Source organism: Physeter macrocephalus, chromosome 11 (genome assembly GCF_002837175.3).
Source record: "Physeter macrocephalus isolate SW-GA chromosome 11, ASM283717v5, whole genome shotgun sequence".
Classification (NCBI taxonomy): Eukaryota; Metazoa; Chordata; class Mammalia; order Artiodactyla; family Physeteridae; genus Physeter; species Physeter macrocephalus.
This window is the reverse complement of record NC_041224.1, coordinates 67761187-67768074: the sequence shown is the minus strand read 5'-3', so window position 1 is coordinate 67768074 and position 6888 is coordinate 67761187. Positions and strand designations below refer to the sequence as shown.

At 41.0% G+C, this 6888-nt stretch overlaps 1 protein-coding gene across 3 annotated transcripts in view; it reads right to left on the bottom strand.

Moving 5' to 3' along the window:
* Positions 1-6321, bottom strand: part of SCAPER (S-phase cyclin A associated protein in the ER) — a 491770-nt gene extending 485449 nt beyond the window's left edge. Inside the window, exon 1 of one of the 3 annotated variants that reach the window (XM_055088136.1) lies at positions 6288-6321. The gene's annotated coding sequence lies outside the window, so the exon portion shown is untranslated. Of the gene's footprint in view, positions 1-3114; positions 3174-5854; positions 5873-6287 lie in introns of those variants that run through there. The other 2 variants (XM_028495131.2, XM_024128925.3) reach the window with 2 other exon arrangements.
* Between the last annotated feature and the right edge of the window lie 567 nt (positions 6322-6888).

Sequence of the window (6888 nt, the reverse complement as noted above, 5' to 3'; positions counted from 1 at the left end):
CCACGTACCACAAAAAAAAAAAAAAAAAAAGGCATCCAAAATGGAAAGGAAGAAGTAAAACTGTCACTATTTGTAGATGGCATGATACTATACATAGAAAACCCTGAAGACTCCACCAAAAACTGTTAAGACCAATAAATGAATTCAGTAAAGTTGCAGGATACAAAATCAATACACAGAAATCTGTGGTATTTCTACACAATAATAAACTATCAGAAAGAGAAGTTAAGAAAACATTCCCATTTATAGCTGCATCAAAAAGAATAAAACACCTAGGAATAAATTTAATCAAGGAGATGAAAGACATGTAAACTGAAAACTATGTAAGACACTGGTGAAGGAAAATGAAGAAGACACAAATAAATGGAAAGATGCTCTATGCTCATGAATTGGAAGAATTAATACTGTTAAAATGTCCATACGACCCAATGTGATCTACAGATTCAATGCAATCCCTATCAAAATTCGAATGGCAAAATTTACAGAACTAAAACAAACAATCCAAAATTTGTATGGAACCACAAACAATCCTGAATAACCAAAACAATCCTGAGAAAGAAGAAAGCTAGAGGTATCATGCTCCCTGACTTCAAACTATACTACAAAGCTACAGCAATCAAAACAGTGTGGTATTGCCATAGAAACAGAGACATAGATCAGTGGAACAGAATTCACAGTCCAGAAATAAACCCACTCATATATGGACAATTAATTTACAACAAAGGAGCAAAGGATTGTCTCTTCAATAAATGGTGGTTGGGAAACTGGACAGTCACACACACAAAAATGAAACTAGACCACCATCTTACAACATACACAAAAAAATAACTCAAAATAGATTAAAGGCTTGAATGTAAGATCTGAAACCATAAAACTCTTAGAAGAAAACATAGGCATTAACCTCACTGATCAGTCTTTAGATGTTTTTGTTGATCTGACTCCAAAGGCAAGGAAAACAAAAGCAAAAATAAACAAATGGGACTACATCAAACTGAAAAGTTTAGGCACAGCACAGGAAACCATCAATAAAACAAAAAGGCAACCTACCAAATGGGAGAAGATATTTGCAAATGATATATCTGATAAGGGGTTAATATCCAAAACATATAAAGAACTCACACAACTCAACAACAGAAAAAACTCAATTTAAAAATGGGCAGAGGATCTGAATAGACATTTTTCCAGAAAAGAAATACAGATAGCCAACAGGCACATGAAAAAATATGTCCAACATCACTAATTATCAGTGACATGCAAATCAAAACCACAATGAGATATCCCCTCATGCCTGCTGGAATGGCCATTATCAAAAAAAGCAAGAAATAACAAATGGTGGAGAGGATGCTGAGAAAAGAGAACTCTTATACACTATTGGTGGGACTGTAAATTGGTGCAGCCACTATGGAAAACACTACAGAGATTCCTCAAAAAATTAAGAATAAAACTATCATTTGACCCAGCTATTCCACCTCCAGGTATTTATTGGGAGAGCAAGAAAACACTATTTTAAAAAGATACATGCACCTGTATGTTCATTGCAGCATTATTCACAATAGCCAAGGTAAGGAAACTACCTAAGTCTCCATCGATGGATGACTGGATAAAGAAGATGCGATATACATATACAATGGAATACTATTCAGTAACAGAAAAGAATGAAATCCTACCATTCTCAACAACATGGATGGACCATGAAGGTTATTATGATAGGTGAAATACGTTAGAAGGAGAAAGAGAAAAAACTGTATGATTTCACTCATATGTGGAATGAAAAAAAACCCAAACAAACAAACAAACAAAATAAAACAATGATGAACTCACAGATACAGAGAACAAATTAGTAGTTACCAGAGGGGTAGGGGATTGTTGTGGGGGTGGGGGAAGTGGACAAAGGAGGGGGCAACTACATGGTGATAGATGGTAACTAGAATTGTGGTGGTGGTCACTTCGTAGTGTATACAGATGGTAACTTATAAAGCTGTAAACCTGAAACTTATATTTTAAAAAAAGGAATAAGGTGCTGATACATGCTACAACATAGATGAACCTTGTAAATGTTACGTTAAATGGAAAAAGTCAGACACAAAAATCCGCATACTGCATGATTCTATTTGCCAAAATAAGCAAATTCATAGAGAAAGAAAGTAGATTAGTAGTTGCCTGAGGCAGAGGTAGGGAGTAGGATGGAAAAGTGGGGAGGGAAGCCAGGAATAGGGAATGAATGCTAATAGTTATGGGGCTTCATAGTGGGATACTGAAATGTTCTAAAATTGATTGTGGTGATGGTTGCACAATTCCATGAATACACTAAAAACCACTGAAGTGTACACTTTAATGACTGAATTTAATGGTATGTTAAATATCTCAATAAAGCTGCTTTCTAAAAATAGAACTTACAATTTCCAAAATTTCAGTCAGTTACTAGTTTCATGATAGTTGCCATAACTACCATCCATACTATTATCTACAAAACATTTTTCTATAAAAAGAACTATATTTTTACTTAAATTTTAAAAGAAAATTTATAACACGAACCTAAATTAAAAATCAGCTAATATAAAAAAATGGATATGGCAATATATTGGCAGTGCTACTCAAATTAAATTTGAGAACCCAGGTTATGGCAAAACAATGGCCATGCAGAAAATAGAGCACAAAAAACAAAACAAGTCAGTAAACAGGGAATGAACACTAGGACTAACTGGCCCCAACGTTTCTGAAAAAGCTGCTGCCTGTGATGAACTGAGGTCTCACTTGTCCTACCCTGCCCTGCAGTCCCAGAATGTAGAGACACCTGAGAGTCCTAGAGATAAAAATGTGAAGACTGGCTCAAGTGCCAGGAAAGGCTTCTCTCTTCTCTGAGTTCGGTCACCAGGCTCTGAAAAGGCAAGAATCAAATGGCAGGCCCAAAATAGTGAGAAGCCTGCTAGTAGCACTATTCTAAAAATTATAGGCCCAATTAACTGAAGTCAGGACAGTACATCTATGAATTGTCTCATGTTTGGCAATAAATTCTAGAAAATCGGGATTTCAATCAGTTCCTCTCCAATGTTCATAAAATCTATCAGCCATGTTTTTGCTTTTTCTGAAATATAAGAAAATCTTAGTATTTACCTTTCTGAGACTGGTACTTAAACAAAGCTGATGTCCGCATACTCCAAAACTATCAGTAATTTTTCACGTGTTTCCTAATGGAAAGTAAGTGTATTACAGTAAAATAAGTAGTATTTTGAAGAGCAACACAGACATTTTATAAGTCCAAGTTGTTTAATGAGGTTTTCAATTCTGATCACACCTATATTTACTATCATGAATACATCAAGTAAAAGGCATTTATTTTCTCCCATGAACCTGGCATGCCTCTTTGAAAATACCAAAATTACTTCTCTTTCCAATAGTATATTAAAAGCTGGCTTGACACATACAGAAATCTTTACAAATGAAATATGATGTCTGATATTTGCTTCAAAACAATGGGGAGTGATAGCTTTTATGGGACAAAACTGTCCATGCATAGGTAATTGCTGAAATAAATTGGTATATAGCAATTAATTTTTCTATTCTCTCCACTTCACACGTTTCCAAAATATATAATAAACTTAGTGCTTTAAGAAGTTATGGGACTTCCCTGGTGGCGCAGTGGTTAAGAATCCACCTGCCAATGCAGGGGACATGGGTTCCAGCCCTGGTCCGGGAAGATTCCACATGTTGCGCAGCAACTAAGCCCGTGCACCACAACTACTGAGCCTGCACTCTAGAGCCCATGAGCCACAACTACTGATCCCACGCGCCACAACTACTGAAGCCCGGGCACCTAGAGCCCGTGCTCCGCAACAAGAGAAGCCATCGCAATGAGAGGCACTGCAACAAAGAGTAGCCTACGCTCACTGCAACTAGAGAAAGACCATATGCAGCAACGAAGACCCAATGCAGCCACAAATAAATAAATAAACATATATTTTTTTAAAAAAAGTTATCATTAAAAAGTAGTAATTATTTTAGCAGCTTCAGGAAATCTTTAGTGTTTCATGTCACAGAGGGGAAAGTCTGCCTATAAATCAGTTCCTTCTAATATTTTTTTAAGGTTGTCTCCACCAATGGACTGTAGATCTTTTGCTTATATTCCATAAGACTTATTGCCAAAGCCAAACACATTTGTGAAAAAGGTTACCATCCCAGCATAAAACTGGAAACAGATTTCTATTAGTGACTTATTTTGTTATACATGCCATTTGCTGTTTTCACTTCTACAATTTCAGAAATGCCAATTTCACAATGGATATTAGATTGCACCATTAAAGAAAATTCTATTTAACTTCCCACTAAATACCACCATCACTTTCTAAGTGTTTAAAAAATGTTCCCATGTGATTCCCAAAGAATTTTTGCTTCTCCTTTAAACTAGGTTGGGTTGTGGTTGGGTATGAAGGTGAAAGAAAAGACAGAATCTCAAGCCCCTTAATCTTATCCTTAAAACATTAAAGTGGTTAAATAAAGGAATTAATAAAGTTAATATCAAATCAACATTTTAGTGATTCTTAAATATCTATGAAGCTGTAAGGACAAATAATTTTGAAGTCTATGTTTAAAACACTAGATCCTTTGGAGACCAATCAACAAATTATTCATAACTGCATTTATATAGCAACACTGATTATGCTTCCATGCATAATCCACCAGGTAGATTGACCTAAACTACCAGGGTTTAGAGAATTTTAGAGACTAAAGAATGGCAGCTCAATTGAGTGGAGAGAAAGAAGGAAAGGAGCATGCATTTGCTGAGTGCTTACTATGGGCCAGGAGCAGTTCTAAACGCTTTACAGACACCTCACTTACTTGCTATCAACAAATTTATGAGGTGGATAATAATATCCATATTTTATAGATGAGGAAGCCAAGACTCAGAAAAATTAATCTGTCCAAGGACAAGTAGGAGAGCTGGGATTCAAACTCAGATCAGTTTGCCTACAAGGACATCATACCATACTTCCTCCCACAAAGACACCTTTCCAAATCATATTAAAAATTATTTGATTAATTAAAATATTAATTCCTTAGTAGATATTATTCAGATCATTTCAATATGCAGCATACATCAATCTGCACCACCACATTTTGAGGAAAAGTCATAGTTACCAGGAAAAAAAAAAAATACAAGGGCCAGAGCATCAGTATAAACCAGACAGGGACACTGGTCAGAATACCAACCTTAGGTCTGAAAACTTAATTCCAGATGAACCATTCACCAATGGGTGATCTGCAGCAAGTAATAACCTCAGTTTCCCCACTGGTAAAATGGACATAACGCTTATCCCATCCTTCCACCTCGGATTGTTTACCAGAATGAAATTAATGTTGGTGAAATCAACACATAAACTGTAACAAACTATAATACACATAAGGAACTACTATTCAGTAAGATGACTATACTGAACAGCTATTTTCATGTTAGAATAACTTAGCACAAACAGAATGAGGAATACAGTTCACCAACGACAGGAAGCTGCTCTCAGGCGGGCAGGCCCCACCTCAGCGAGAGCCACTTGACAGCAGCAGGTGCTGCTTGGAGGACCAGTTTTCTGCCTGCCTTCAAACAATCCCGTCCCTCACTGGTAGGGGAGGGAAGGCGGGAATAAAGTGCTGGGAAGGGAGCACTAAAAGAGGCAGAAGGCTGGGTTCTACTACACCCTGGTGCCAGGCCCTGGTTAAACTCTTTACCCCTCCAGGCCTCAGTTTACGCATTTGTAAGATGGAGAGACCTTTCCGGCCCTGCTTCCCGGACAGAGCTAATACCCGAGTCTCTGTGCAGGGAAAGCATGGTAAACCCCGCTGAGAATGAGATGATGACGATCACCTGTCAAATGAAAGGCTGGGAGGGCGGCTCCTCCGCTAGCCCTTCGCAGTTTAGATATTCCAGAAGCCTCGGACCGGGCCGCCCCTCTAGGGAGTAACGCAGCCCCCCTGTCCACCTCTCGGCCCGCGGGGTGGGCGCAGTCCCCTGTCGCTCACACCCACATCTGAGTCCACAGGGCAGGCCCAGAGCCTGGCCACCCCCGCCCGCAGGCCTCCTCAGAGGACCCCAGTGCCCTCCCGAGTAGCCGCGGCTCCCCTCCCCCAGCAGTGTTCCCTGCCCTTCTCCGCTCCCACTCCCAGGTGAGGGGAAGGGGTGAAAGGGCGTACCCCGCCGCCATTTTGTCCCCTTGGCCCCCGCTAAGCATTCCGCCGGCCCGAACCCCAGCCCAGGCCCGCCCAGCTCTGTGCAACGCGCGCCCCTCGCGGACACTCACCCCTGACCGCCCTGCGCAGTTCGGGGCGGCTCCGAGCGTCCCGCCGGGAAAGGGGCGGGGCGGGGGCGGGCCGGCTGCAGAGGGGCGGGGCGGCAGGCCGCTGCACCACGTGACTTCCAGCTGCGGCCGCGCCTCTCCCTGCTCCACTCTCCGGCAGTCCGCGCGCAAGCGCAGTCCGGTTCCCGCCGATGGGCAGCCAAAGCGGGAGGCAGGGCGTGGGCGCGCTTCGTGGCCCGGGCGCGGCTGCTTGTAGGTGGCTGTTTCCCCCGCTAGGCTGCGATTGCACGCGCTTTTGGCCACAAGGTTCTCTCTGTCTCTCGGAATCAGCCCCTTCCCCCTGCCTCCCTTATCACCACAGTCTGTCCCATAGATAAAGGACCTAGAAGTCCGCCTCAAAAATCTGTGACTCTGAAAGCGCTTCAGAAAAGCAGCAGCCCTAAGCGGAACACAGTTTATTCTCTGCCGCAAAGCTTTATTCAGCTTCTCTTGTGCGCCAAGCTTGAAAGGCTCAAAGTACAAAGACCTAACAATTTAACGATGTTAAATTAGACCTCTGAACAACGCAGACCATAATTATCACATGAATATTCCCCCATCACTT